The sequence below is a fragment of the Tursiops truncatus genome, chromosome 10 (genome assembly GCF_011762595.2).
Source record: "Tursiops truncatus isolate mTurTru1 chromosome 10, mTurTru1.mat.Y, whole genome shotgun sequence".
NCBI lineage: Eukaryota > Metazoa > Chordata > Mammalia > Artiodactyla > Delphinidae > Tursiops > Tursiops truncatus.
In genome coordinates, this window is record NC_047043.1 from 69,183,414 (window position 1) to 69,194,351 (window position 10,938).

Genomic DNA, 10,938 nt, shown 5'->3' on the forward strand with positions numbered 1-10,938 from the left:
GAAATGAGATTCAAGAGCGGGGAGGGCCAGGTCACCAAGGGCCTCATAGATCATAGTAAGGTTTTTATAATATATTCTAAGTATGAGAGAAAGCCTTTGAATTTTGTTTGTTTCTTAACAAGGAAATGATTTGATCTGCTTTTTTAAAATGACTCTAATTGTTATGAGAGAGACAAAATCTGTGTGCCCTGTTGCAGGAGATGGCAGGGTCTCGAGATGGGGAAAACCAGACAGATCCATTAGGAAGTTACTACAGTAATACCCTTGAAAGAAATGGCAGGGTCTTAGACCAGAGAAGTAGTAGGGGGGATGTGAGAAGCAGTCAGATTAGGACATATTTTAAAATAGAGGGAACAGAACCTCCAGGTGGAAAAGATGTGAATATGAGGAAAAGAGAGAAATCGGGGGCAACTTCTAATATTTTCAGCATGAGCACTGGGGTGCACTTACTGAGATGAAGGGATGGAAAAAGGAACAGATTTGAAGGGGGAAATCAGGAGTTCCTTTCAGGACACATTAATTTGAAATACTCCTTACACATCCAGATAGAGATGCTGAGTAGTCAGATGGAAGTGAGACAAATACTCACAATTCATTGCTGAGGGGTTAAATGTCAAAATTCCAGGAGTAAAGCACTTAGTAAATGTGGCTCTCTTACCCCTTAAACTTTGGAAAGTACTTCATTTTATACTCTGAAGAACTAATTTCTTACTAACATGACTAATCGAACATATCTAGAATTCTACACTCCATAGTTACTGAATACAGATTTTTTTAAAAGTATATGTGGAACATTTACCAAAAGAGACCATGTGCTAGACCAATAAGCAAACCTCAACAAATTTTAAAGGAGTATGTTTTTCAACTCAGTGGAATCAAAGTAGAAATCAATAATAGAAAAATAACTAGAAAATGAAATGCTTGGAACTTAAACAACCCACTTCTACATAACCTATGAGTTGAAGAAGTAATTAAGTGGAAAATATAAAATATTTTGAACCGAACAAAAAGTGAGACATGACGTATCAAAATGTGTGGGATGCAGCTCAAGCAATTTTGGAGGCAAATTTGTAGCTTTAAATACATATGTGAGAAGAGGAGAAAGAGGAGAAAAAATATTTAAACTTCCACTTTATAAACTATAGATTAGCAAATTAAACTTAAAGAAAGTAAAAGAAAGGAAATGATACAGGTTAGCACAGAAAGCAAAGAAATAGACAGCAGAAATACAATGGGGAAAGGTAACAAAGCCAAAAGTTGATTCTTTGAAAAGATGAATAAATTGACAAACCCTTAGCAAAACTGATCAAGAAAAAAAGAAGAGAGAGAACATAAATTACCAATATCATGATTTTAACAGGCCATATCACTGTAGATTATATAGACATTAAATGAATCACAATGGAGAAAACAAAATAAATTTTTAAAAAATTAAAAATTAAAAAAAGTTAAATAGAATCACAATGCGTTATGTTGAATATTTTTATGCAATAAATTAAACAAAATAAATTTTTTTTAAATTGAAAAATTTTAAAAAGAATCACAATGGGTTATGTTGAATATCTTTCTGCAATAAATTAATAAATTAAATAATGAATATCTTTATGCAATAAATTAAACTTAGATGAAATGGATAAATCCTTTGTAAAAGACAACTTATTAAAACAAACACAAGAAGAAATAAGAAATTTGTTTAAAAAATGAAATCTTGGGCTTCCCTGGTGGCGCAGTGGTTGAGAATCTGCCTGCTAATGCAGGGGACACGGGTTCGAGCCCTGGTCTGGGAGGATCCCACATGCTGTGGAGCAGCTAGGCCTGTGAGCCACAACTACTGAGCCTGAGCGTCTGGAGCCTGTGCTCCGCAACAAGAGAGGCCGCGATAGTGAGAGGCCCGCGCACCGCAATGAAGAGTGGCTCCCACTTGCCACAACTAGAGAAAGCCCTCGCACAGAAACAAAGACCCAACACAGCCAAAAATAAATAAATAAAATAAAGGGCCACCCTGGCTACTCTTTAAAAAAAAAAAAAAAAAAATGAAATCTTTAACTAAAAACCTTCCCACAAAGAAAACTCATCTCAAATGGTTTCATAGGTGAAGTCTTCTAAACATTTAAGAAGAAATAATAGCAATTTTACATAAACTCTTTCAGAGCTTAAAGAAAGGGAAAAATTTTAAACTCATTTTATGAGGTCAGCATAACCCTGACACCAAAAAATGACAAAACTGCTATGAGAAAAGAAAACTGCAGGCCAGTCTCTCTCATAAACAAAAAGTGATAATTATTATTTCTTTAAAAAAGCAAACTTTTCTTAAGATATTTCTTGGCTTCCCTTCTATTTTGTTCAGTTAGACTAACTTGTAAGTATATTTTATGACTCTAAGAAATATTTCATTTTTTTAAACTGAAATCTTGCATATGAAAATAAGTGTCTACAGTTTACCCGATACCACCAAAGAATATATTTGTGACCCAAAAACAAAATGAATCATAATTCCTCTTTGTGGAGCAAACCCATCTTTTGGTCCATTTAAAGAAAATAATTAAAATTAAGAGAGTAAAATGACATCAGCCCAGCTCCCCAAAACTCATTTGCATGACAAACATCTGCTGACATAAATGATGATGACATTGAGATCATTCCTCATTGTATGCTTGTGATGAGTTGCAGGTGAAAGCAAGCACGTAATCACTTATTGGGGCGTGCTCTTACCGCTTGGCAACAAATTATAGTGATGAAGAGCTGTGATGTTTCTAGACAACAAATAATAACACACCACCTCAAGTAATTTTTATATAAGAAGTTATTAAATAAAAAGATTGTAGTTTAATATTTTCTTCTTGTAAAAACTTTGGAATAGTTTTGTGTGCCATTTTATTAATCTCAGTGCCCCTGAAATATGCTCACCTTGATTTGGCCATTTTGGAACATAGGGCTCTCAGGCTAATCTATCAGCTGTGTAACTAAATCATCAAATTGGTTGATTTAATTTACTGAATTGACTGAATGCTTCACAGGTGCTTACAAACCAGTTGGCTGCAATGGTTCAAAGGGAGGCACCGAGACCAGAACATGAGCATCACCTGTGAACTTGTTAGAAATGCACGTTCTCTTGTTCGGACCCATCAAATCAGAAACCAAATCAGAAACAGCAATCTGGGCTTTACCAAGCTCTCCAGGTGGCTTTGATGCCCCCTCCAATCTGAGGACCACTGAGAGAGCCCCTAAGGATCCAAGGGTTATCAATTTCATTCATTCATGCATATATTTTTGCTCTTCTTGCAATATATATGCCATATGGTCCTCACTTGTACAACACATTCCCCTAAGATGCAAGTTTCAAGGAAACAAAGGAAAAATTATGGGGAAATAAAGGGCTACAATAATTTGAAATGTAACCATCAGAGGAGATCAGCAATTGTCACTCTGTTTTGGCTGTGGCGTGAATAAAATCGTTTATAGACTTAGGCATAAACTCTAAACACATTGGCTTTAACTCTACTTTCTCACCCAAGAACATTTATCAGAATCACAGCTTGGTGGGAGTGATGGTGCTGTCTACCATCATGATTCACATACAGGAAGAATAAGGGGTCATTAAAAGACTGGGCTCTGGGGCCTGGGTTTAGCTGTGAGATTTTGGACAAGTCTCTTTACCTTTCTGTGCCTCAATTTTCTTATCTGTAAAACGGGAACAATAATTGCTCCTGTCTCATGGGGTTGTGAGGATTAAATGAAAGAAACTATATACAGAACATTCTTAGGATAGGGCATGGCACATAGTAAGTCCTAAATAAATGTTATCAATTGTTATTATTAGCATCAATTCCATTAGATCAAACAAAAGTAAACCTTTTATAAATTTCATTTTATGACTGATGTATCAGACTGAGCCCCTTTGATAGCAAGTGACAGAAACTCAGGGCTACATGAAGCAAAAAGAGAGAAATTACTGGTCTGTGGAACCAGACTGTGGAAAAGGTAGCATGAATTGGCTTTGAGAATGATAGCAACCAGGGACTCAAATGCACTCAGGACCCTTTCTCTCTCTCTCTCTCTCTCTCTCTCCACCCCCACCCCCGCACCACCCCCCACCCCCCGCATCACCTGCATTCTCTTAGCCAACAAGATGAGCTTATTTCATTGGTCAGGGAACACAGTCACCAAGTGTTTCTAGTTTTACAGCTTCACCACTTTGTAACCAGAGAGATGATTCGCTTAAAATACTCCACGGATGGCCAAGGCCCAGCCTGCGTCGTTGCCTTTCTTGGGACCAATTTCTCTGGCCAGAGAAGGACTCCTTCCCACTCTACCCACCACACTTGGCCGCAGCACCAGTCCACCACGAGTTTAGCTGAGGATTTGTTTCCCTTTAAGGTAAGCCGTGAGCAGACTCCTTGAGCCATCTGGTTTGAGAGAAGTAACCAACCATTTTATTCCTTCTTCCTGTTGTTGCTGTCATCCTGACCATTTCACAACCTGGTTCTTGACGAGTGTCCCATCTTTCATGGCTTTTGTTGAGTTTGACCCCAGGCTGAAAACGGGACATGTGTTTATTTTACCTGACAAAGTACCCATGGCTGAAAGGTTTGGAGCTCTCACGAACTGTACTTTCTCCCCCTCCAGATGGGGCTGTAATTATAATTTAACTGTCTGGGTCTAACTTAAGGTGAGGAAAAGATATATTAAGTTTGCACACATGTTATTCTCCTACCCTCACCCACATCCCTTCGGCTCTCCACATTTCATATGCAACCACCTTTGGGGGGAGGTGCGTGTGTATGTGTACAGACAGTCGTGTTACAATTCTCATTTTGCAAAGTTTATGCAAAAACCAAGCACCTAGGTTCAGAGTTTCCTAAAGGAATCACATCTGAAGTAGGTGCTTTACGCCAAAACGTCACGAAGATTTATGTGCTTTCATTTGTGCATTAAATTGAGGACAGGTGGGAGAATGCTCAAGCCTGAGAAAAACTGATAGCTCATTTCTCCCTTAGAGGAGAGAGATGGCTGTTAAGACTACTGCTGGTTCAGATACGATAGATACAGACTCTGTTTTTTTATAAAAAAAAAAAGGGGGGGGAGGGAGGGCTTGTGTTTGAAAAGCAATATTTCAGCAGTCAAATCATTACCACTGCAATCATGTTTCTCACAAATGGGAACCCTGGACTGAGATCCCAAGGTGAGTCCTGCCCCCAATTCAAACAGAGCAGGCAATACCCTACCCGAACAGCCAGGAAAATGGCCCAGCCTCCGTTCAAGCTCACAGAGAAAGAGTCTCTGGAATTGAGGGAAATGGCGTCCTCGACACATTCCACTTTAATGGCTTGCAACAGGGTCGGTTACACATATGTAACCACTCATTTTTTAATTTGATTCTTGTTTCAAACACCTTTTCAGGACCCAATACATCTAAAAAACGTCGTCACTTGATAGGTCGCTACTCTATGCCTGGCCTTGAAACCAGCGATTCGATGTGCTGAGTATTCACCTGCATTTGAAATAGTGTGAATTTGCATTTCAGAATAAAAATACTATGTGGCAAACACAGGCAAGCCAGATTTTTCACAAAGAGAAATGAGAGCTGCACTTGGAAATCCTGGTGGTCAGCCTCCCCTGGGAGGGACACTGCTTGTCCCTGGGGTGACCTGGAGGCATATTGGGTAAATCAAAATTATTTGGTACACTCAATCCCTTTGAGGTTCAAGCTGAGCTTCTGAATCAAATATTTATCAAACCATTGACTTGCTTCTGAAGCAGGAATTTTCTATTTGGAAACCAGAGCTGTGTTCACACTGCGGGGCAAAGGACATACAATTAGTCTCTGTTTCTGTGTGACTTCATTCAGTTACATGGATACAAATGAAATTTGAAACCTCCTAATGATTTCTGATTTTTTTCTTGTGTAGGCAATTACTACAATTCTAGTGATCTGTCATTTTAGACGACCACTAAATATAATCACCGGATAGTAAGAAATGCTCAACAAGCAATAGGGAAAGCGTTCAGATAAAATACCCTATAACTCCCAGACATTTTTCTCTCACTGTATTTAGCAGCTCAGCTTGTGATATGTATGTGTTCATGGGGTGATAACTATGACTGTTAAAGGCAGGTAGATAAAGGAAGACATTTGGAGATATATGGTGTTAATAGTTCAGTAAGATAAATGCTTGTCTTTTAAAGCTGAATTCCAGAAGAAATTGCAGTGAAAGAACTGACACATCTTTTTCTATGCCAGAAAAACATACTATCTTGCACCTAGATTGAAGACTGGTGTATGATATGCTGAACAATATTGGGATGACACTATTTAATTTCTAAAATATGTACATTTTTTTCTTGTATCACTTTTTAGCAAAAAAAATGTGGGGCTCTGGGGAGTTTTGGGGTTTTTTAAATTTTTATTGAAATATAGTTGATTTACAATGTGTTAGTTTTAGGTATACAGCAAAGTGACTCAACTATACATATATATATATATATATATGTAAGATTATATATATTCTTTTTTTACATTCTCTTCCATTATAGGTTATTATAAGATATTGAGTATAGTTCCCTGTGCTATACAGTAGGTCCTTGTTGGTTATCTATTTTGTCAATATATATAGTAGTGTGTATATTTTAATCCCCAACTCCTAATTTATCCCTTCCCCCCACCCTTTGGTAAACATAAGTTTGTTTTCTATGTCTGTGAGTCTATTTCTGCTTTGTAAATAAGTTCATTTGTATCCTTTCTTTAGATTCCAAATATAAGTGATATCCCATGATATTTGTCTTTCTCTGTCTGGCTTATTTCACTTAGTATGATCATCTCTAGGTCCATCCATGTTGCTGCAAATGGCATTACTTCATTCTTTTTTATGGCTGAGTAGTATTTCATTGTATATATGTACCACATCTTCTTTATCCATTCATCTGTCGATGGACATTTAGGTTGTTTCCATGTTTTGGCTATCATAAATAGTGCTGCTATGAACATTGGGGTGCGTGTATCTTTTCAAATTATGGTTTTCTCCAGATATATGCCCAGAAGTGGGATTGCTGGATCATATGGTAATTCTATTTTTACTTTTTTAAGGAACCTCCATACTGTTCTCCCTAGTGGCTGTACCAATTTACATTCCCACCAACAGTGTAGGAGGCTTCCTTTTTCTCCACACCCTCTCGAGCACTTATTGTTTGTGGGCTTTTTTTTTTTTTTTAAATTTTTGGCTGTGTTGGGTCTTTATTGCTGTGTGGGGGCTTTCTCTAGTTGCGGCGAGCGGGGGTTACTCTTTATTGAGGTGCGAGGGCTTCTCATTGCGGTGGCTTCTGTTGTTGCAGAGCACAGGCTCTAGGCGCACGGGCTTCAATAGTTGTGGCTTGTGGGCTCTAGAGCTCAGGCTCAGCAGCTGCGGTGCTCGGACTGAGTTGCTCCGTGGCATTTGGTATCCTCCCGGACCAGGGCTTGAACCCCTGTCCCCTGAATTGGCAGGCGGATTTTCAACCACTGTGCCACCAGGGAAGCCCTGTGTGTAGACTTTTAGACGTTGGCCATTCTGACAGGTGTGAGGTGATACTTCACTGCAGTTTTGATTTGCATTTCTCTAATATTTAGCAACGTTTAGCATCTTTCATGTGCCTTTTGGCTATCTGTATGTCTTCTTTGGAGAAATGGCTTTTTAGATCTTCTCCCCATTTTTTGATTGGGTTATTTGTTTTTTTTGTTATTGAGCTGCATGAGTTGTTTGTATATTTTGGAGATTAATCCTTTGTCAGTAGCTTAGTTTGCAAATATTTTCTCCCATTCTGAGGGTTGTCTTTTCATCTTGTTTATGGTTTCCTTTGCTGTGCAAAAGCTTTTAAGTTTCATTAGATCCCATTTGTTTATTTTTGTTTCTATTTTCATTGCTCTAGGAGGTGGATCCCACAAGATATTGCTGCAATTTATGTCAGAGAGTGTTCTGCCTATGATTTCCTCTAAGAGTTTTATAGTATCCGGCCTTACATTTAGGACATTTAATGCATTTTGAGTTTATTACATTTAATGCATTTTGAGTTTATTTTTGTGTATGGTGTTAGAGAATGTTCTACTTTCATTCTTTTATATGTAGCTGTCCAGTTTTCCCAGTGCCACATATTGGATAGACTTTTCTCCATTGTATATTCTTGCCTCCTTTGTCATAGATTAATTGACCATATGTGTGTGGGTTTATTTCTGGGCTTTCTATCCTGTTCCATTGATCTATATTTCTGTTTTTGTGCCAGTACCATACTGTTTTGATTATTGTAACTTTGTAGTATAGTCTGAAGTCAGGGCGCCTGATTGCTCCAGCTCCATTTTTTTCCCTCAAGATTGCTTTGGCTATTCAGTGTCTTTTGTGTTTCCATGCAAAATTTAAAATTTCACTGCTTGTTGAAACTATTCCAAGGTATTTTATAATTTAAGAATAAAGAAACAAATTCTAGTCTTTATGGTTTAAAAAGCATGCCTTGAAAGAGAGCCCTACCTTAAATTTGCAGTTTTTCATAACAACGGATCTTAACCATTTTTGAGATACACAACCCAAGCATACAAATAAGTTGCTTACAATGTCAGTGAATCCACAGACTGTCTAATGCCCATTCCCAGGTGCTGTACAGGGTTATGGAGTCAGATTACCATCCCCAGCTCTGTGCTTGGCACTTTCATCGACTGTCTCTCACTTGATCCAAATAACAGTCCTCAGAGGTTCCTATCCCTCTGTCCAGGTCATGCTCACCTCAAGCCAGGGTCTCTGGCCAGGCCTGAGAACCCAGATCTGACCACTGCCAACTCATACAGAAGGTCTTACTTTCTTTACTTCCTCCACCCTGATCTGGGTCTCTAGAAACAACTTCCCAGGTAGGATCATAGTTGAGGTTACACTATGTCTTCCTTGGTAGTCTGATTGGGCAGAGTGTGAAATACATTTTTCCAGGAAAAATGGCCAGGGTTGTTTGGGTTCCCAGTCTATATCCTCACAAAGTCTGGTGGGTGGAGAGTGCTAGCACTTAACCTCCGTGCATCACAAGGTCTCCATGAGAAAATTCACTGTGGCTTCTTTGGAGTGAATTTCTCCTTGTCACAACAATACCAGAAACATGCTGTCCCAAACCTCTGGCACAAATGACTCCCCTATTTCCCAGTCTTTGGCAATGAACCCCACCATGACTTAAAATAATAGAAACAAGAGCTAATTGTCAGCACTGGCTTTCTACCAGGCACTTAATACATAGTGATTTATTTAATCCGTATAACAATCCTATTAGGTAGGTACTATAATTCTACACTTTTCATCATTGAGGAACCTGGGACACAGAAGTGTTTTTTTAGTTTGCTTGTGATCACAGCCAGTAAAGGTTGGAACCAGGACTCAAATCCCAGCTCTGAGTCCAAGCTCTTACCACTTGACTCCACTTAGCAATGAAAAAAGAAATGCACACACTTACAATCAAAAAAATGTACATATGTTGGGGGTCTTGACCAACATTTTAAATTTCTTTTACTGATGTCTATGCAATCAAGGTGGTTGGGAATACCCCATTCAGTTAATGGGATGTGGAGTTTGAGAAGGCAGCTATAAGGTGTAGAAGTGAGGCAAGCTGTGAACTCAGCCCTGAAGGAAAACCATAGAAGGTCAACTTCTCCTTTTTGTCCTCCACCAACATGGCAAGGTATTGTGGAGTCACAGAAGGAGGAAGGTCTGGGTAGAAGTGAAGGTGTAGTTCCAGGGGGTAAGGAATAAGAAGACAAAAGGGAAACACCATGTGATTCCACTCAGCTGAAGCCAGTGTCCAGAGTGGCTCACAACCAGTGGGGGACATAAGTTGGAGATTGTTCCTTTGTACATACTCATGACCTCTTGTTATTCTACCTGCATGCCTGTGTGTGACCATGTACAGTAAAGCTTACATCAGGGAGGCTTAGTTCTAAAGTCACAAGGCAAAACTTGACAAGACTTGACCTTTCCCTGTACATCCTGAAACTCTCTGTGAAGTATACATAGACGTACCTCTGTCGGTGAAGGAAATGCAGCCAATCTGTCCACCAGTAAGGAAAGAAATGTCCGTTCCTTCAGTGGGGCACCCCAGCAAGTAGTTTATTTGAATTTAAGGGCCATGTTGTTCAAACGATACAGATTTTTAAATAGCAGAATTGCCCTATTTTTAAATAGGCAGATGCTTGTGCTAGGAGATACACTAGGGAACCAGGACAGAAAAAGGAAACACCAGATTCCTATTTCCCAACTCGTGACCATCCTAGGCATAACCCAACTGAAGGAAATGATGTCCAGAATTGATCTGGGTGGTCACGGTTCCATCTGACTAAGCTGAGCATGTACAAGGGGGATCCCACTGCTATTCTCATAGGCAAGGCTGGTGCTTTGTCGTTACACATTGGTGTTCTGGACTGGCCAGTGAAAGTTCTAACTGGTCAGTGCCCAAAGTGCCTTGCTGTACCAGTTTAGAGTTTTGACTGTCACTCTCTCTGAATACACATGTGAACCTGTGCGTGCACACACGCCTACCCATGCTTATCTCTCCATCACAGCAGCATCGGTATTATGTCTGGACTCCTTAGCTTTAAGGGTGTGTTTTATTTATCTTCCAAAGCCTGGCTCAGATGCTCCCTCCTCTGGGCAGCCTTCCTTGCTTCTCTACAACTGGGCAGGATCTCTCCTTCCTTTTACTTCTTTTGCCATTTCTTCCACTCTGCCTTTTAGTACAGTGATTGGAGGTCTGACGTCCCATGTAGGACGTGAGCTCATGGATCCTTAGTGACCCCCTTTTCAAGAACATTAGAAGATTGCCTTTTACAGAGTAAGTGTTCAGCAAATCTTTCGTAGAAAATAAAATAACAAGTGAATGAATGAGCGATTTCATTTATGTGTATGAACCAGAGATCCATGAGAAAAAATAAGTGTGAAAACA

At 39.3% G+C, this 10,938-nt stretch overlaps 1 long non-coding RNA gene across 1 annotated transcript in view; it reads left to right on the forward strand.

Annotated features, from left to right (window-relative positions):
* LOC109552183 (uncharacterized) overlaps positions 1-6,765 on the forward strand; it is an 81,549-nt gene extending 74,784 nt beyond the window's left edge. The window contains exons 17-18 of the long non-coding RNA XR_004528578.2: positions 4,186-4,377; positions 5,401-6,765. This is a non-coding gene — a long non-coding RNA (uncharacterized lncRNA). The remainder of the gene's footprint in view (positions 1-4,185; positions 4,378-5,400) is intronic.
* Positions 6,766-10,938: the final 4,173 nt, after the last annotated feature.